At 41.1% G+C, this 21,920-nt stretch overlaps 1 pseudogene; it reads right to left on the reverse strand.

Moving 5' to 3' along the window:
* Nucleotides 1-21,920, reverse strand: part of LOC122925882 — a 2,558,103-nt pseudogene that overhangs the window by 232,559 nt on the left and 2,303,624 nt on the right.

Consider the following 21,920-nt stretch of genomic DNA (forward strand, 5'->3'; position numbering starts at 1 on the left):
ATGCCGGCAGAAAATAACATGGGACCAACACAGATGCCTTAAGCTGCAAAGCACACATGTAACAGGTCATCCATTTTCATAGGCACAAATCTGCTCACAGATTCTGTTTAATGCAAACTGATTTTAATTGATCGTAGGTATTATTGAGGGACAAATGGTCAGAAACAGTAAAACATATATTGTTTTTCTAATATGTTCTATGTTCTACATTTCTATTATTCCGGAGGAGCATATTAATAATACAGCACAGACCACACAGTGTTCCAGGCCAACAAGCGAAGGTGCCAGGTACCATGTTAGATGCCGAACAAGTGAGGAGGGGAGCGCAGTAATAACTGTGACTTTGCCTTGAGAGTCTCCACAACCTCGAAAAGCATTGCACTTGTGGAATGCCAGGAGATACTGTATCAGCCAGCATTCCTTCCCGGCAGTGAGAGACGTCATAATACAACTCCAGGAATGGTAATATTGAGCTCAATAAATTTCGACACATCCATTTACTAATATATCTATTTACTAACAGTACTGCTAAGACCCGGGCAATCTGTTAACTAACAATCAATAATTTCACATCAATCTTTTATGTGGATATATGGATCATGGTTATGCACAAAGGACTCATGGTCTCTCCTGTGACAGGGGTCAGAAGATCTAAGAGACTGGCTGCACGTGATGTGATCTGACAGCCTCTTTGGTTTCACTTGTTTCTGTGTTGTTGCTGGTTATGACCACACCTCTTGTCTCAGGTGTAGTTTAAGTGGTCATTCCAACTCCTCTATTTAGTCTGGTCTCACCCATCATGCCAAGTGGTTGATCGCTCCTTTCTGGTTGTGGAAGTGATGGTCCGCGTACTTCGGAGTTAAGTGTCTTTTCCCTATTTCTAGTTTGTTGTATTCCTCTATCTTTGGTATTTGGCCCGAGGGAGTCTACTGTTCCTTCAGCTGGGACTGAACAGGTCATATTTTGTCCTGACACTATTTCCAGGGCCATTTAGAGTCAGATAGGGCTTTAGTTTCCTGTGTATGAACATTCCTACCATCGAGGTCTGTTCATACCGATAGTAGTCAGGGCTCGGTTTAGGGATTCACTAGGTGGCAACCTTTCCCGTTTCTCCTCTGAAATTCTGGGAGGGAAGGGATGCAAATGAGCTCTTAACAAGCTCTGCCGCTAATGCCACCAGATGTAAGGCAGCTATGCTTTGAGTCAATGTTCAGCTCTTAAAATAAGCCTTGAAACATGACTTGGATATTAAATAAGCCAGTGCCTCATCTGCAGACAGCTGTTTCGGGGTGATTGCCCCTCATAAGTGCATCCCTTCCCTCCCAGAATTCCAGAGGAGCATGTATGGCCTATAAGTCTCCTCACACTGATTAACCACCTCCGGACCGCCTAACGCACATGTGCGTTCCGGAGGTGGCAGGCTGGCGCACAGTCACGCATATACGCGTCATCTCGCGAGACGCGAGATGACGCGAGTATGCGCCCGCGCGTGCGCAGTTCGCGCCGGCATTTCTTCGAGAAGTATTTCGTCAGCAACCTGCCAGCCAATGATCGTGGCTGGCAGGTTGCTGATTTTTAAAAAAGCCAATGAAAGTGCCAGATATCAGATCATATTAGTAAATATGATCTGATATATGGCTGCCTGCTCCTCTGCTGGTTCTTTTCGTCGGTTGGATCCAGCAGAGGAGCAGGCTTCACAGTGAGTACACCAAACACTACACTATAGCCCCTGATCACCCCCCTGAACCCCAATTAACTCTTTGATCACCCCTTTGATCACCCCTGTCAATCACAAGTGAAAAGAAAAAAGTGATCAGTGCAAACTGTCACTTTTTTTTTTCACTGTTATTGACCGTTAGGTTTTAGGTTTAGTTTAGGTCCCTTGGTTAGGTAGTTAGCGATCAGTTAGCGCCCAGCCCACCGCACCGCAGTCCGTTATTCGCTGATTAGCGTATCGCTAATCAGCATTTGTACTTTTATAGTATCTGAAAGTGATCAAAACTGATCACGGTCAGATCTATAATAGTACTAGTGTCACTTTAGTTCGCCCTCCACCCAAAACGCAGTGTTTGCCCGATCAGGCCTGATCGGTCGCCCACACGTGCGTTCGCCCACACCCGCCCCACCGCAGTGACAAAAAAAAACATTTTTTTTATCACTGCACATTCACTTTACACACACTGCGGCGATAAAAAAATCAGTTTTGATATTTTTTATCAACCGCAGCGGCCTCCGGTACTTCGCTAGCCTCCCCTTTGTAAGACAGGCTTGCTTTTTTTTTCTTGGGTAGTCTCAGGGAATACCCCTAAATTTAGTTGCCCACATGTCTAACAGGGGGTATTCCTCTGAAGAGGCCTACAGGCTTCTGACCCAGTCGGATGAGGAGTGGGAACCCTCATCTGATGAATCCAGCGGGTCAGAATACGAACCTGTAGAAAGCAGTGGCTCTCTGACCCAAAGTTCGGACGAGGAGGCTGAGGTCCCTGATACCACCAGGCGTACCCGGCCCCGTGTCGCTAGACCGCAGGTTGCGCAGGATCCGCTTCAAGAGCAGCAGAGTGGGGCTGGTGCTGTCGGATTACGTGGTGAGGCATACACCAGCAGCCCAGCCCTCCCTGGACCTAGTACCAGCACTGCCGTACAACCTGGTGAAGTAGCGAGCACCAGAAGGGCAGTTGAAGCTGGTACGGTGGCACGTGCAGTAGTGACCCCGTCGCAGCCACCGCAAAGACGTGCCCGTAGAGCCCCTAGAATCCCAGAGGTGCTGGCAAACCCTGATTGGCAGTCCCCAACTTCAGCCGCACCTGTAGTTTTCCCTTTCACTGCCCAGTCTGGAGTTCGGGTTGAGACGGCTCAGATCGGTTCGGCCCTGGGATTTTTTGAGCTGTTCTTGACTGCGGAGCATTTAGACATAGTTGTGGCCGAAACAAACAGGTATGCCACACAATTTATCACCGCTAACCCGGGAAGCTTTTATGCCCAGCCTTTCCGGTGGAAACCAGTCCAAGTTTCCGAACTTAAAACTTTTCTGGGCCTCCTCCTCAACATGGGCCTGACAAAAAAGCATGAATTGCGGTCATATTGGTCCACGAACCCGATTCATCACATGCCCATGTTCTCTGCTGCCATGTCCAGGGCACGTTTTGAGGCCATCCTGCGGTTCCTGCACTTTAGTGACAACACCGCCTCCCGTCCCAGGGGCCACCCTGCTTTTGACCGGCTCCACAAAATTCGGCCCCTCATAGACCATTTCAACCAGAAATTTGCAGATATTTATACCCCAGAGCAAAACATCTGCATAGACGAGTCCCTGATACATTTTACCGGGCGCCTTGGCTTCAAACAATACATCCCAAGCAAGCGCGCCCGGTATGGGGTCAAATTGTATAAGCTCTGTGAAAGGGCCACAGGCTATACCCACAAATTTCGGGTCTATGAGGGAAAAGATCAGACCCTGGAGCCGGTCGGTTGCCCTGACTACCTGGGGAGCAGTGGGAAGACAGTTTGGGACTTGGTGTCGCCCTTATTCGGCAAGGGGTACCATCTTTATGTGGACAATTTTTACACAAGTGTGGCCCTCTTTAGGCATTTGTTTCTAGAACGGATTGGCGCCTGTGGTACCGCGCGAACTAGTCGCGCGGGCTTCCCCCAACGGCTCGTTACCACCCGTCTTGCAAGGGGGCAGAGGGCCGCACTGTGTAACGAAGAACTGCTCGCGGTGAAATGGAGAGACAAGCGTGACGTTTACATGCTCTCCTCCATTCACGCAGACACGACAATACAAATTGAGCGAGCAACCCGTGTCATTGAAAAGCCCCTCTCAGTCCACGACTATAACCTCCACATGGGAGGGGTCGACTTCAATGACCAGATGTTGTCTCCGTATTTAGTTTCCCGACGCACCAGACGCTGGTATAAGAAGGTGTCTGTATATTTAATTCAATTGGCTCTGTACAATAGTTTTGTTCTCTACAGTAAGGCTGGGAGAACTGGATCCTTCCTCAAATTTCAGGAAGAGATCATCGAGAACCTCCTGTATCCAGGAGGTTCCGTGGCCCCAACCACCAGTGTAGTTAGCCGTCTACACGAGCGACATTTCCCCAATGTCGTTCCTGGTACCTCAACCCAACAGTCACCCCGAAAAAGATGTTGTGTCTGTAGCAGGAGTGGAATAAGGCGTGACACCCGCTATTTCTGTCCTGACTGTCCGGACCACCCTGCCCTATGCTTTGGAGAGTGTTTCCGGAAGTACCACTCACAGGTACACTATTAGCATAGGGATCATCTCACCAGGACAGGCACACAGGGCTATTAGGGCCCATTCACTCACTGCTGCTGCAAACGTCTCCTTTCACATGGGACAAAGTGCATAACGCACTTCGCCACATCTTTGGGCGATTTGCGCTTTGCACATTGACCCATGGGGAAGGAGAGGTTTGTTCTATAAAGGTAAAAAAACAAAAAAAAAAACCAGGTAAGCAAACAGGTTAATGTTTAGTTCCAAAAGTTAAAGTTACATGTTCTGTTCCAAAGTTACTAAAATTATTGCGTTGTGGCCTGGTTTTTTCTTTTTTTTTTTTTTTTTTTTTTTACCTTCCAGGTGGACCAACCGATCTACTAGCTGCAGCACCGATGTGCATTCTGACAGAAGCATTGCGCTGCTGTCAGATTACACGCAAGTCGGTGTTTGTGGCGCTGCAAGACGGGATTTTCTCCTCTGCAGTGACAGATACGTTTGCCGAGGCATACGAGCTGAGGAGGAGGCGGCGTTCCTATGCTTTGGCAAACACTTTGTATATATATATATATATATATATATATATATATAAAAAAAAAAAAATCCCGGCAATGATTTATTCATCCACATCGATTGATGCGAATGGAGAAATCTGGTTTGCCAGGGCATCCGAGCTAAGTGGGTATGGATGTAGGGCGGAGCTCCTATGTCCTGGCAGACGCCTTTCCCCTCTATTTTTTTTTTTGGCAGAGATTTTTTCATCCACATTGATCGATGCGAATGAAGAAATCTGTGCCGTTCATTTTTTTCTTTCAGCCCAGAGGCTGAACGGAAAAAAAAATCTCATTACCTGTATGCTCAATATAAGGAGAATAGCAGAAACTCCTAATGCTGGCCATACATGTAATGATTGCGGAGACCCTCAAATGCCAGGGCAGTACAAACACCCCACAACTGACCCCATTTTGGAAAGAAGACACCCCAAGGTATTTGCTGAGGGGCATATTGAGTCCATGAAAGATTTAAATTTTTGTCCTAAGTTAGCGGAAAGTGAGACTTTGTGAGAAAAAACAAAAAAAAATCAATTTCCGCTAACTTATGCAAAAAAAAAAAATTTTCTATGAACTTGCCAGGCCCCTCATTGGATACCTTGGGGTGTCTTCTTTCCAAAGTGGGGTCACATGTGGGGTATTTATACTGCCCTGGCTTTTTAGGGGCCCTAAAGCGTGAGAAGAAGTCTGGGATCCAAATGTCTAAAAATGCCCTCCTAAAAGGAATTTGGGCCCCTTTGCGCATCTAGGCTGCAAAAAAGTGTGACACATCTGGTATCGCCGTACTCAGAAGTTGGGGAATGTGTTTTGGGGTGTCATTTTACATATACCCATGCTGGGTGAGATAAATATCTTGGTCAAATGCCAACTTTGTATAAAAAAATGGGAAAAGTTGTCTTTTGCCAACATATTTCTCTCACCCAGCATGGGTATATGTAAAATTGCACCCCAAAACACATTCCCGAACTTCTCCTGAGTACGGCGATACCAGATGTGTGACACTTTTTTGATGCCAAGGTGGGCAAAGGGGCACATATTCCAAAGTGCACCTTTCGGATTTTGCAGGCCATTTTTTACACATTTTGATTGCAAAGTACTTCTCACACATATGGGCCCCTAAATTGCCAGGGCAGTATAACTACCCCACAAGTGACCCCATTTTGGAAAGAAGACACCCCAAGGTATTCTGTGAGGGGCATGGTGAGTTCCTAGAATTTTTTATTTTTTGTCGCAAGTTAGTGCAATATGAGACTTTGTAAGAAAAAAAATAAAAATAAAAAACATCATCATTTTCCGCTAACTTGTGACAAAAAAAAAAAAATTCTAGGAACTCGCAGTGCCCCTCACGGAATACCTTAGGGTGTCTTCTTTCCAAAATGGGGTCACTTGTGGCGTAGTTATACTGCCCTGGCAATTTAGGGGCCCATATATGTGAGAAGAACTTTGCAATCAAAATGTGTAAAAAATGGCCTGCAAAATCTGAAAGGTGCACTTTGGAATATGTGCCCCTTTGCCCACCTTGGCAGCAAAAAAGTGTGACACATCTGGTATCGCCGTACTCAGGAGAAGTTGGGGAATGTGTTTTGGGGTGTCATTTTACATATACCCATGCTGGGTGAGAAAAATATCTTGGTCAAATGCCAACTTTGTATAAAAAAATGGGAAAAGTTGTCGTTTGCCAAGATATTTCTCTCACCCAGCATGGGTATATGTAAAATGACACCCCAAAACACATTCCCCAACTTCTCCTGAGTACGGCGATACCAGATGTGTGACACTTTTTTGATGCCAAGGTGGGCAAAGGGGCGCATATTCCAAAGTGCACCTTTCGGATTTCACCGGTCATTTTTTACAGATTTTGATTGCAAAGTACTTCTCACACATATGGGCCCCTAAATTGCCAGGGCAGTATAACTACGCCACAAGTGACCCCATTTTGGAAAGAAGACACCCCAAGGTATTCTGTGAGGGGCATGGTGAGTTCCTAGAATTTTTTATTTTTTGTCGCAAGTTAGTGCAATATGAGACTTTGTAAGAAAAAAATAAAAAAATAAAATCACCATCATTTTCCGCTAACTTGTGACAAAAAATAAAAAGTTCTATGAACTCACTATGCCCATCAGCGAATACCTTAGGGTGTCTACTTTCCGAAATGGGGTCATTTGTGGGGGTTTTCTACTGTCTGGGCATTGTAGAACCTCAGGAAACATGACAGGTGCTCAGAAAATCAGAGCCGTTTCAAAAAGCGGAAATTCACATTTTTGTACCATAGTTTGTAAATGCTATAACTTTTACCCAAACCATTTTTTTTTTGCCCAAACATTTTTTTTTATCAAAGACATGTAGAACTATAAATTTAGCGAAAAATTTATATATGGATGTCGTTTTTTTTGTAAAATTTCACAGCTGAAAGTGAAAAATGTCATTTTTTTGCAAAAAAATCGTTACATTTTGATTAATAACAAAAAAAGTAAAAATGTCAGCAGCAATAAAATACCACCAAATGAAAGCTCCATTAGTGAGAAGAAAAGGAGGTAAAATTCATTTGGGTGGTAAGTTGCATGACCGAGCGATAAACGGTGAAAGTAGTGTAGTGCCGAAGTGTAAAAAGTGGCCTGGTCGTGAAGGGGGTTTCACCTAGCGGGGCTGAAGTGGTTAAGGAGAGTTAGTTCCCCCCTTACCTGGACACAGGCCTCTCACCCAGTTAAGCCAGTACTCTGTGCTCTGCACTGATGAGGGGCAATCACCCCGAAACAGCTGTCTGCAGATGAGGTGCTGGCTTACTTAATATCCAAGTCATGTTTCAAGGCTTATTTTAATAGCTTAACATTGACTCATAGGATATCTGCCTTACATCTGGTGGCATTAGAGGCAGAGCTTCTTAAGAGCTCATTTGCATCCCTTCCCTTCCAGAATTCCAGAGGAGCATGTATGGCCTATAAGTCTCCTCACACTCATTAAGGTGCTCTCTCCCTAAGGAGAGTTAGTTTCCTCTTTTCATGTCCCCTTGGCACTGACAATGATGTTATAGAATTCTGTATTTTGGTATTACTTCAGAAACTTTGCTGATTGCTGGGAGTTTCTAAAGCTAGAATAGAGACATACATCTTGCATGTATAGATGGTGCTGCTTTTTATTGAGAAAGGAAATTAAATTCATAACACAAATTTTACTTTATTAGGTGTTGAATTTGAAATAAAATTAAGTTCTGTGGTCAAATTTCTGAAATTGCTTGATTTATTTGAGGTACTCCCCCTTTCTTCAGGATAACGCTTTGACAAAAAAAAACGACTCAACACAAAAGTTACTACCTCCATTATTTGTCATTTTTGTAATAGCCATTAGTACCTTCATTGCCGCTGATCATGCCTGTTTGTAAAGAAGTCATTGAGTTTTGTTATCCTTTCCTGTAGATTCTGAGATGTTTCACTTTTCTTTATAGCATTCACATACAGATTTATAAACCAAGCCAAAGAATACTGATACATTGAATCAATATAAGCCAGGTCTGAGATGACAAAGAATATGGCACTGGAGTGGTTAGCAACCTGTTAAAAATACAAGGCCATCAAATTTAGTATTTTAGATCTACAACAACTATAGCATAGAACAAATGTCAGCAAATAAATGGCATTTAATGAAACGTAATCAAAATTATACCATTGACATCGCCTAACATTCAATGTGGGCTCATTGCTAGCACATATCTACTCTTTTGTTTTGCATTCTGGGAAGTGGTATTGACAGTAATCTCATGTAAGGAAAAGGTTTAAAGGGGTTGTGTCTCTTCAGCAAGTGGCATTTATGATGTAGAGAAAGTGAATGCAAGACACTTACTAATGTATTGTGATTGTCCATATTGCCTCTATTATTGGCTTTAGTCATTTTTCAATCACATTATACACTGCTTGTGTACATGGTTATTATGACCACAATCCAGCAGTGGTGGCTGTGCTTGTACACTATAGGAAAAAGCACCAGCCTATTCCCACTCCCATTGTCCTGGCCATCAGAGAGGCCAGTATTTTTTCATATAGTGTGCAAGCATGACCACTGCTGCTGCATTGCAGGGTGGTCATAACCCCTGGATAAGAGCAGTGTATAATGTGATGGAAAAATGAATACAGCCAGCAAAGAAGGAAATATTGATAATAACAATACATTAGTAAGTACCTTGTATTAACTTTCTCTACATGACAAATGCCATTTGCTAAAGTGAGACAACTACTCTAAATGAATTAGGCCAAACAGTTGGGTTGTGTATTTTGACAAGTTTGTTGACTATCTAACATAACAATCAGAAGAATTGTGAATGCAGCTCTGGACTATAATACAGGCTGTAACTCTGGATCAGTACAAGACACATAGGGGCTCATTTTCCAAAGCAGCCATCCAAAATGAAATCTGGAATCTGATTGGTTGCTTTGGGCAACTAAGACAGTTCTACTTTACACCAGTTTTATAAATTACCCCCAACATTTTTTTCTTGCATTACACTATTGTTTATAAGCTTACTCAACTTCTAGACATAATCAACACTAGGGTAGGAGTTCCAGGGTAGGAGCTCCATGACACATCACTCCTGTGCCCACTCTGCTAAAGCCTGACACAGCCCATCTATGCCAGGCTTTAGGAAAGCAGCACTGGTATAGGCAGGAGCAGGATTTGCTATGGAGTTCATAACTATACAGCACTTAGTGTGGCCTCAGTGAATCTGTACTGCCATGCACAGCAGTGTATGGGACTACAGATTCTAAAGTGCAACAGGTACCTGAACTTTAGGCACATATTTCACTAAGTAAAAAAATAATAAAACATTTTAAATTCCTTTAGTACATTTATAGTAGGTTTCAATAAAATAAATGTTGTACATTCAAGTACACCTTAAAGGGGTTATGCCAAGATTTAAACATATTCCCTATCAAAAAGCAACTGATTGGTGCATTGATCCTGAGTATAGGGGGATAAGTTCAGATTCTAGGACATCCTGTTCAATTAAGGGCAATCAGACAGCTACATTACACAAAAGACCTGTAGTTATAATCTATTATAGCAATTTATTAATAGTTATCATTTTTGAACATAATTTAACAAGGCTGTACTGACACAGGGGTCAAAGCTTCCATTTATAAGAAGTCATGGCGCTGTGACAGGTTGGAAGTCTTTGAAAAAAATGCAAATATCCATTGAGATTTTGGTATATTTGACAGTACAAATATAACTGTAGCCTATGCTTTTTTTTTGTGAAAAAAATAAATACTCAGGAACCTCAGTGACATTCCACCTCAGTGGAACACCTCAAAATGACATCTAAATACAGCTTTAGTGAAATAATGATACATTGCAACTAGCGATGAGTGAAGTATAAAATAAAATGTATTCGGCTGCTTCACTGAATTGTACAAAAATTATTTGAAGGTCTGGTGCGAAATCTTGCGGAGCCCGAAATGACGCCATCACGCCGGACCGCGTGGTGACATCATATGTCACCGCGAACGGGATTTCGACCAAGATCTTCAAGCAAGCTGGCTGCAGCCAGCTCGCCGATAGCAAATGGATCAGGTAAGTATTATTATAACTTTTTTTTTACACTGTTTTAGTTTAAATCGATTCACTACAGCGAAGCATGAGGAAATATGGTTTTGGGGCTAATTATATTTTTGATCAGCTGATCACTTGTTGTAAATAGTGATGAATGAATCGAAATATCCAAAGTGGACTGATCTGAATATCAGGAAAAATTTGATTCGCTGCAAATCCTTATTTCCTCTCACTTCGTGGTAACGAATCAATTCCCTGAAATGTCAGTAAAAAAACAAAAAACATTCATACTCACCTCATCAATTTGTGTGCGAAGAGGCCTCCGTGGCAATCCTGATTGAAGACCCAGCGTAAAATCTTGCGCACAGTGACGTATGACGTCATCACGTATGACAAGATCTCGCACAGTGTCTTCAATCAAGAAGCCTCTATGAGATCAAATGGATAAGGTGAGTATTTTTTATTTTTTTACGGGATCAACCCCTGAAAGCTCTCAATGTTAATCTCAGGTGCCACAATCAGCGATGAATCTCTAGGGTTCAATAATGGAGTGGGCAGCGCCATTGTGTTCCCCATCATTAAACCCTCTACATACAAAGAAATGTGCTTTGTGATGATGTAATTCAGTCATGAAATTCGGGAAAGCAGGCGAATTGAATTTTCAATAACCGCTCATCTCTAGTTGTAACATAGAGTTAATTGTTAACAATCGGTATTCACTACACCAGAACACACACAGCACACTATCCTCTGCTATGTATATCTTAATCACTGGATCATACCGAAAGCTAAAACATAACTTTTATTGCAAAAAATATTACTGCATAAAAGTAAATATCAACTACCGTACAACAATCCATGGCACAAAAAAAATCTCAGCACCAGTTTCAAAACCATTTTACCCTTTTGTACGTTAATAAATACTAAGACTATATAAGGCTTCACAGAAATAAATGCCAAAACTGTCTTAAATCAGCTTGTGGTCACAGCTCCCTAACTGAAGATACATCTGAATCCCAGTAGGAGGTCACATTCCCATGCTAGTTTTACCATGTATATCTCTGGAGCCTCATGGATTGAAGTACAAAAAGGTGAACCTGTTTTGAAATTGATACTGATATACTTTTTGTGCCATGGATTGTTATATGGTGGTTGTTGTAACTAATTGCCTATTATGGTTTTATGAAATAACATGTTTAAAAGGCTTTGCAATAAAAGAGATGTTTTAGGTTTCTGTATTGATCCATTGATTTGTAAGTTGTACGAGGCACTGACATGTACAGCGCACAAAGTGTAAAGTTTAGAGTATTGATATTTTCATATGCGGCCATTCTAATGCTTATTTTCCATCAATGGATAGATCTGACTAGCTGACTAAATCTCATGATATGAGCGATGATCTCATGAGAGAAAACACACCAATAAAATCAGCACACTTTTTGAAAATTAGATTTTTGCAAGAGCTGTCCAGAGCACTGTCTTTCCTACACAGCACTATAAACCATTACCTTTGAAAAATGTTTATACATTTAGATCTAGGTTTGCTTTCCACAGTAGAGTTCGGAGGATTGCTGGATATATGTGATTTGGCAGAAATTCCTTAATGTTTGAAATATGACACTCTAAACCTGACTATGTGGAGATAGCAAACGCTAAGGAAATCAGAATCCGAGTAACATAGTTTAAGAAAAGACAGAGGCCTGCTTCTGAATTATTGGTAGAACTGAGGGCAATGCTCTTGAAAGTAAGCTGCTCAAAATATGTCACATCACACGCTTACAATACAAGTAAAAATAGCAACTTAACAATAGTAATTAATAATGAATAATCCCCTGTTGTGCATGAAATGAAAGCATGTACAGTGGAGCACTCCTGCAATGCAGCCCTCAATGGTTTAAGTGTTGAAACACTCGAATAGATAATAGAATATGAACAAATCCATAAAACTGTTTGAGTCTTCCAGGATAGTAAATAGCAAAAAGAAAATGGAACAAAACAAATAGAAATTTAAAAAATGCAGTCATAAAAAGACAGCACCCAAACCATCTGCATTCAAGCTGTCACATTATATATTCTGTACATAAGGCCTCTTGTGCACAAACGTATTCTGTTTACGTTCAGTTTTTTTTGCGGACCGTATTCGGAACTATTCATTTAAATGGGTCCGGAAAAAAAAAACGGAAGGTACTCATGTGCATTTTGTTTCCGTATTTCCATTCCGCAAAAAAATAGAACATGTCCTGTTCTATTAGGGGCCAGCTGTGCCTTTCTGCAAAATACGGATTGCATCTGCATTTTTTGCGGAACTGTTTTTTTTCGGAGAGCAAAATATATACGGTAGTGTGCAAGAGGCCTAAGTATTCACAGAAAGAAAGAGAATGTGTATGTGAAAGTCCTTTCATTGAGAAACTGATATTCCATAAATGTCCAAAAATCACTGATTATAAATTGATAGATTCGTAATTTTATTATGCACGTAACAGGTATAGAGGGGTAATTTGTCTTTTTCCTCTTTACCTGGCTATCTTATGTTTGTAGATGAGTCATTGAAAGTTGTGTTTAGAAATGTTTATCTATGGCTAGATATTTCTTAGGCCAGTCTCACACAGGCATATTAGGACTGTGAAACACTGTGTGACGACCACATTCTTCTGCCCAACCATGGATCAGCTGACCTGAACTCACTGTGTTATAGTGCTCTATGATGCTTTGAGTTCCAGCCAACCATAGGTCTACTGTCTCATACTTGATGCTGTTAGAATGAGACAGTAGACTTGAGGTTAGCTTGATTCAGCCAGGCTGCAGTTAGTCCAGGGAATTTAGCCATCACACAGACAGTGCTTAATGGACTCAACACACAATATAAAATCATCCTCTTTGTGCCAGACCTCAGCCTTAGGGCTCATGCCCACGAACGAAAGGCTCTGTGCCCATGCTGCGGACCACATATGAGGGTTCTGCAATACACTGTCACCAGCCGTGTGCATTCTGCATCACGGATGCGGACCCATTAACTTGAATGGGTCCGCAAATCTGGAGATATGGTGCGGAAACATTGATCGGAACCCCGCGGAAGCACTATGGAGTGCTTCCGTGGTGTTTCTGGCCATGCCTTCACACTGCAAAAAAGTAGTGCATACCCAGTGCGGACCATCAGATGCAGATTGCGGGTCCCATTCAAGTGGATGGGTCTGCGATCCGCATGCGGCTGCCCCACGGTTGGTGCCCATGCATTGAGGACAAGCCCTTATTGTACCAGACTGCCTAGCCTGCCCATAGCCAGTTATTTGCCCTGAGGATATGATGTCAAGTCATGCTATATTACAATACAAATGTTAAACAATTAAGAAAATGTTTTTGGTTTATTTTGCAATTTTTTGTTAATTTTCTCTTACTTTGTAGTCCACAGCAAATGTAACAAACTTTGGTTTGTGTTTTGCTTTAAAGCATCATAGTCTCTGGTCTTTAAAAGTTCAAGTTGTTGTAAGAATTTTGCCAGGTGGATCCCTCTTTGGCTGGACATTTTGGACATATGGAGAGAGGTTGTCTACATGAGACAGCTCCTTTAACAACCTTACCACTAGAAGGGTGTCCTCACAATACACTGATCATAAGGGTGTATGAGTGCTAGGAATCACATTAATTGTAACCCAGAGAGGGAACCCAATAGTACCAACTGGGAAATCAAAGCATTACATGATACCCTGCAGGAGACTGTTCTTTACTCTGGCTGAATCCAGTTAGCTAGCTAAACCAGACAATCCCTTTAATGCTAATATTTCTGTGTATGGTACTAAAATTATGAGTTATGACCAGCTCAAATTTAATCCATAACTTAGAATGCTTTTCAAAGTTTCATTTTCTTTTAGTGATTAGCATGTCAATATGATCATACCATTCAATAATGTTTATTACATTTGTTCTACTAGGCTGCAAGGTTGTGTTTTTTTTTAGTTTTTCTTAAAAAAAAAAAAAAAGAGAGACTGAATTGGTGTAAAATGCACATACTGGTCTGTAGCAATCTCTAGTTTCATCAATTTGTTTCTCTGTCTTAGCTGTTATTTCTTGTTTCTCCTGGATCTCTTGGGATAACTTTTTGCTTGAGGAAAGAATGTCAATAGCTCTCTCATCCTCCAAGATGTTTCCTTGTGACAAAGATAATACTTCCAAAATCTGGTCTTCAATCTCTTTCAACTGTTTTCTATAAAAGAAATGTTATATATATATATTAGGAATCATGGAAATACTGCATGAAGGATTCCAGCACAGTCTAGGCAGCTATTTCTATTTGCTGTGTGACATATTCCCAAGTAAGCCCTCACAGTAATTTAATTGTCATAGATTCCTAAGCATGTCAAATTCCAACTCAACTGCTTACAAATTTTGCCTCAAGAGAATTATTTTATAATAGACTCTAGGAGGAATATATCAATGTTTGACTGATTGAATTCACCTACACTTAAGACTCTTAGGCATAAATAAACCAATATAGAATATGCAACCAGTGATTATCTATTCGCTTTGCTAGGGTTACTACTACATGTATCCTTCACTTTGCTCTGTCTACCGTATCTACATCTCCTCTATTCAGTAGATGTCAAAGGGAAATATCTGTTGACAATTTAGTTGTTATACCGTATTTAATCTCTTATATACACTCACCTAATGAATTATTAGGAACACCATACTAATACGGTTTTGGACCCCCTTTTGGCTTCAGAACTGCCTTAATTCTATGCGGCATTGATTCAACAAGGTGCTGATAGCATTCTTTAGAAATGTTGGCCCATATTGATAGGATAGCATCTTGCAGTTGATGGAGATTTGAGGGATGCACATCCAGGGCACGAAGCTCCCGTTCCACCACATCCCAAAGATGCTCTATTGGGTTGAGATCTGGTGACTGTGGGGGCTATTTTAGTACAGTGAACTCATTGTCATGTTCAAGAAACTATTTTTCCAGTCTTCAACAGTCAAATTTTGGTGAGCTTGTGCAAATTGTAGCCTCTTTTTCCTATTTGTAGTGGAGATGAGTGGTACCCGGTGGGGTCTTCTGCTGTTGTAGCCCATCCGCCTCAAGGTTGTGCGTGTTGTGGCTTCACAAATGCTTTGCTGCATACCTCGGTTGTAACGAGTGGTTATTTCAGTCAACGTTGCTCTTATATCAGCTTGAATCGGCCCGTTCTCCTCTGACCTCTAGCATCAACAAGGCATTTTCGCCCACAGGACTGGATGTTTTCACACCATTCTTTGTAAACCCTAGAAATGGTTGTGCGTGAAAATCCCAGTAATTGAGCAGATTGTGAAATACTCAGACCGGCCAGTCTGGCACCAACAACCATACCACGCTCAAAATTGCTTAAATCACCTTTCTTTCACATTCTGACATTCAGTTTGGAGTTCAGGAGATTGTCTTGACCAGGACCACAACCCTACATGCATTGAAGCAACTGCCATGTGATTGGTTGACTAGATAATCGCATTAATGAGAAATAGAACAGGTGTTCCTAATAATTCTTTAGGTGAGTGTATATAAAAATTTGTTTCTGTCTGTCTGTCTTTTCTTTATGAGCGACCAAACAACTGGACCGATCTTCACCTTTGGCACACAGGTACACCAGGTGTCTGGGAAGGTTTTAAATCAGTCTAGGCTCTCTAGTACATATCGTTCCTGAAATATTCCCCAAAATTACCTGCATTAGCCAATAGAAGCCTGCAAGTCTTTCTCTTCATATCCCAACTGAAATACACACAGTCACATGTCCCTTATCAGACGCTAGCGTGGCCAGGAGTCTGCAGGGTGGCAGCAGTGGGGGGTCGGTAGCCAAATATGCTCGGGGTATACCACCTGCTCCGCAGGAGCCTACCTGCACGGGAAGTAGTGGAGCATGGGTTCACAGAGGTAGCAGTCAGTCAGTGCTTAGTGTTGGGGGTAAAATCACCTACTCGGCAGTGTGGCAGTTTTTTGTTAAGCCGCCATAGGAGGTGAACATGGCCATATGTAGAATCTGTGGGCAGAAGTTGAAGCGTGGCCAGGGTGCTAATACTTGAATTATTTGGTCAGTTTTGGCCCCGTGACTGTCAAATTAAGTGAAGTGTGCAGTGATTCTAAGAACGACGTCTGTCATCTGCGTGTCATACTGACTCACAATATTATTTCAATACCACAGCAGACTCCCTATGCATGTTACTGCACAGTGTTCTATACCACTATAAAGGCTCTCTGCAGCCAGAAAAAAATAGCTGAAAAAATTTGTCGAACCGGCAAATCAAATTTTAATATTAACATATATTCTTCTTTGTTTCTGCTTTTATTTCAGTATGATTCAAGCCTGACTTCAGACCACCATGTTTGACATTGGTTGCTTGTTTCTTTAAGAATGTATTGACTTTGGGACAATTCCATGCATCCATAATTATTGACCTATATTATTTTATAGTTTTATATTTCCACCTAAGCTGGGATGACCATTATAGTGTATCAGATATTAGTAAATAAATTTATAACGTAAAGTCCTGCTTGGCTTGAATGTCTTAATACTATAATACTATATCTATATTTAGTTGTTCTTTGATCACTATATTGACTTCCGCTTGGTACAAAGAGTATTGTTTTACTTCCGTGTACTCATGGTTGCTCAGTTACTCTAGCCTTTGAGCATGCGCACTAGGGTGTTTCATTTTTCCAAAGATGTGATTTTCATATGACTTTGCTTATGCCCCGAGTCTCAGTGATGTAAAAGATATATATGCGAAATTTCAAGACGATTGGATAACATTTAGATTTGCACACATTGATTATTTTTATTACTACTCTCATTCCTGTACCTAGGAGGTTGGTCTAAAAACTACTTCAGTTTCAGAATCCCAGGAGCTCTGCATCAAGCAAGGTCAATATATGCACTTAAAATTGGCCTCTTCACTAAACAGTTGAATATTCCTCAACGAGATTTGAAAGGAATGAAACGGGTTGCACATTTTGTCAGCCTCATATATGTTCGCTTTTTGCACGAGGCAATTGTACGTCGATGAGGTCCAAAGAATGATTTGGATGTGCTACAGCTTATGAGCACTTACCCAGATGCAGACGTAAAAAAAAGTGCTCTCACAGTTGCTAATCTGCTCACCTTTGGTATTTGTCAGAAACAAACGATTTTTTAGACGAACGTATTACTCAGGCTATTAAGGATAATATGACTAAAAATTTTGAAACCAAACCTGAAAAGAAAAAGGAAATGAAATTATTAGAGGGTAAAAACCTAGTTTTTGAAGGAAAAGACCTGAGCCATTTCGTTACTAATAAAAAAAAGACGTTCTTTGAATTGTTTGGGATCCACGACATGACAGAATACTGCAGTGATTTTCAAAGAAGCCATGTGAATGCTCTTAAGGTGGTCAATGATACCGCAGAAAGAGGAATTGCTCTGATAAAAAAGTTTAACAAATCGGCCAGGGAGGAACAACAAACACATTTCTTGTTGAGGGTAGCTGAGCATCACAGAAAAGTCGTCACCAAGCTCACAAATGAAGGCATTGCATAATTCAAAGTTGATTAATACACTGCCTGTCCAAAAAAAAAAGCCACCTGGATTTAACTAAGCAAATAGTTATGAGCCTCTTATTGGATAATTACTGCATGGGCAATTATCTTTCAGCTGGCAACAAGTTTGTTAACCCCAACTGTCATAAACAACCATGTCATAAGACACATCTCGTGGTCATGGAAAAGATGTTAGTCTGTTGGAGAAGGGTCAAATCTATGGCATGCATCAAGCAGATAAAACATCTAAGGAGATTTCAGAAACTACTAAAACAACTACTAAACATACTGAATGACCAGGTTATTCCATCAATGGATTTATTTTCCCTGATGGCATGGGCATACAGTCCCTGACAAAAGTCTTGTCGCCTGTGTACAAATTGACCTGAAGTGCCACTAAAATATATTTCTAATCAAGATTTTGTTACAAGGAATGGGTCATTTTAATCCCAACAGCTTTTGTAATAATGTTTCAGTGCAAAACAAAACTGACAAAAAGTATTCTAATATTCACAGCTTGGTAAAGCCAAAGTAAATTTTTGCCAAGACAAAAGTGTTGTTGCCTTGTCATATGAGCTTCACCTGTGACTAATAATGGATCAATTAGGTCTCAGGTGTGTATAAAAAGAACCCCAGTACACTAGACCTTTGCAAACATGCCTAAGATTCACCCGGAGACTAAAGTGTTGATTATCAAGAGGCTGAAGACCAGATCCACTGCTGATGTGGCAGACACCTTCAATGTGTCTCATCGTCAAGTTCAGAGGATAAAAAAAAGATTTGAAGAGACTGGAGACATTTTGTACAAGGCCAGGTCAGGCCGACCCCGCAAGACAACTGCTCGAGAGGACCGTTTTTTGGCTCGAAAATCCAAGGCCAGCCCATTTTCCACTGCAGCAGAGCTCCACGAGACCTGGTCACCTGAGGTCCCTGTGTCAACCAGAACAGTTTGTCGGATTCTGTCTCGAAATGGCCTCCATGGTCGAATCAATGCCCATAAGCCAGCACTAAACAAAAGACAATTGAAACACCGTATGGCATTTGCCAAGGGCCACAGCCTGCTAAAAGGATGGACGCTGGAAAAGGGTCAGAAGGTGGATTTTTCAGATGAATCTTCTGTTGAATTGCACCAACGTTGCCGCAAATATTGCAGGAGACCTACTGGAACCCTCATGGAGCCAAGATTTACCCAGAAAACAGTGAAGTTTGGTGGAGGCAAAATCATGGTCTGGGGTTACATCCAGTATGGGGGTGTGCGAGGGATCTGCAGGGTGGAAGGCAACATAAATAGTCTAAAATACCAAGAAATTTTAGCTACCTCTTATATTCCCAAACATGAAAAAGGCCAAATTCTGCAGCAGGATGGTGCTCCATCGCATACTGCCATCTCCACATCAAAGTTCCTTAAGGCGAAGAAGATCAAGATGCTCCAGGATTGGCCAGCCCAGTCACCAGACATGAACATCATTGAGCATATGTGGTGTAGGATGAAAGAGGAAGCATCGAAGACGAAACCAAAGAATATTGATGAACTCTGGGAGGCATGCAAGACTGTTTTCTTTGCTATTCCTGATGACTTCATCAATAAATTGTATGAATCCTTGCCAAACCGCATGGATGCTGTCCTTCAAGCTCATGGAAGTCATACAAGATATTAAATTTGGATCTCACAGCACCACTACTTAATTTGCTGACATATTTTTGGATTTGCAGTAAAGTTGTTCAATTTCTGTATAGGTGACAAAACTTTTGTCTTGCCAAAATTTGACCTTTCTGTCTTGATTAAATGATAAATGATAGATTTGACCCTTCTCTTTTTTCAGTGAAACTAATTTATTTCAGTGCATTAAACATCATTTGGGAGGGCTTTAGCGTTTCATATGAGCTATTTCTAACACCAATTGATTAATTAAAAGTCAGGTTAATAGCAGGTGTTTCTACAAAATAGAGAAGCGACAAGACTTTTGTCAGGGACTGTATTCCAAGATGCCAGGATTCATCGGGCTCAAATTGTGAAAGACTGGTTCAGGGAGCATAAGACATCATTTTCACACATGGATTGGCCACCACAGAGTCCAGACCTTAACCCCATTGAGAATCTTTGGGATGTGTTGGAGAAGGCTTTGCACAAGAGTCAGACTCTACCATCATCAATGCAAGATCTTAGTTAAAAATTAATGCAACACTGGATGGAAATAAATCTTGTGATATTGCAGAAGCTTATCAAAACAATGCCACAGCAAATGTGTGCCATATTCAAAGCTAAAGGCGGTCCAACAAAATATTAGAGTGTGTGACTTTTTTTTTGGGGGTGGCGACTTTTTAGACAGGTAGTGTATAACACATGTTTTGGCCATCATACCACCTATTAATCTTAGTATCTAGTTTTAATATTATTTTAAGTTTGTGATTTCTAGCTTTTCCAATAAAAGTAATTTTAATCATTGAAAAATCATATTTTTTGCCTGCTTTTACAAAACGGATCAAAGTGTGCAACCTCTAAATATTATCCAATCTTCTCGAAATTTGGCATATATATCTTTTACATCACTGAGACTCGGGTTACACACGTAACCTGTCCCGCTGCTCCACAAGGAACCTTTTTGGTCACACCGGAGTGCGAGATAGGTGAGGATCTTACAACACTTTTGTTTTGTATGCATGGTCTTATCCTTAGTATATGTGGGCAAATTACGTATGCGCATGTGACGTAGGGATTATGCACTGACACATGCGCAGTTACTAATTTTGAAACCACATTCTGGTTTTCTTTTCTTCGCTTGTCACAATGCAGCGCCGACGCATGCAAACTTCTGACTTCCGTACGCAACTGAACACATGTCGATGGTGAGTCTGAATACTGGTTTGATTATCCATATTATGTCCAAATTAGTAATTTTATTTGAATCACACAGGTGCATGTCATCTTAATAATTGACACAATCATGTATATTAATTGTTTCCTTATATTTCTGTATTTGGCTCAATCACTTGATATTTAAATATGATTGGATACTCAATTTTGGATTATAATCATGTACCGAGATATACATTTTTTTATTTTTTTATTACACTTATAATCCTGTTTTGTCACTACTTTATCAATTAAGTTGTAATCAGTTCCTTCACATGTGTACACTATTTTTAAATGTGATAAGCACTTGCAGTCACTGCTTGATAAAGACTGCATTGAGCAGTTGAAACGTTGAAATAAAGGGATCCGTTCTTCACGTACTGCCTTTTTGTTTTCTTCTATTTATACAGTGCTGCCCATAATTATTCATACCCCTGGCAAATTTTGACTTAAAGTTACTTTTATTCAACCAGCAAGTAATTTTTTGATGGGAAATGACATAGGTAACTTCCAAAAGATAATACGACGATGTAAAAGAGGCATTATTGTGGAAAATAAAAACATTTCTCAGCTTTTATTTACATTTGAGCAAAAAAATACAAGATGTTCCGCAAAGTGGAAAATCTCAGAGGACATGGTCAGAAGCCAAAAGTGACACCTGTGCTGGCCACGAGGATAGTTAGAGAGGTGAAAAAGAATCCAAGTATCACCACCAATGCCATCCTGGTGAATCTGGGCTCTGCTGGAGGCAATGTCTCAAGGCAGACAATCCAACGGACACTGCACAATGCAGACCAAGGAGGACTCCACTTCTCCAGATAAGGCACACAAAAGCTCATCTGGACAAAGAAGAAGACTTATGGTCTTCTGTGGTATAGTCACAATGATGTTTCCTTCATTTGGCGTAAAAAAGGAGAAGCCTTCAACTCAAAGAACACTATCCCCACTGTCAAACATGGTGGTTGGAACCTAATGCTTTGGGGGTGTTTTTCAGCCAATGGACCAGGGAACCTAATCACAGTAAATGGCAACATGAAAAAAGAGCAATACATGAGGATTCTCAATGACAACATCAGGCAGTCTGCAGAGAAACTTGGCCTTGGTCACCAGTGGACATTTCAGCCTGACAATGACCCAAGATACACAGCAAAAGTGGTGAAGAAATGGTTAGCAGACAACAACATTAATGTTTTAGAG

This window comes from Bufo gargarizans, chromosome 2 (assembly GCF_014858855.1).
Source record: "Bufo gargarizans isolate SCDJY-AF-19 chromosome 2, ASM1485885v1, whole genome shotgun sequence".
Lineage (NCBI taxonomy): Eukaryota > Metazoa > Chordata > Amphibia > Anura > Bufonidae > Bufo > Bufo gargarizans.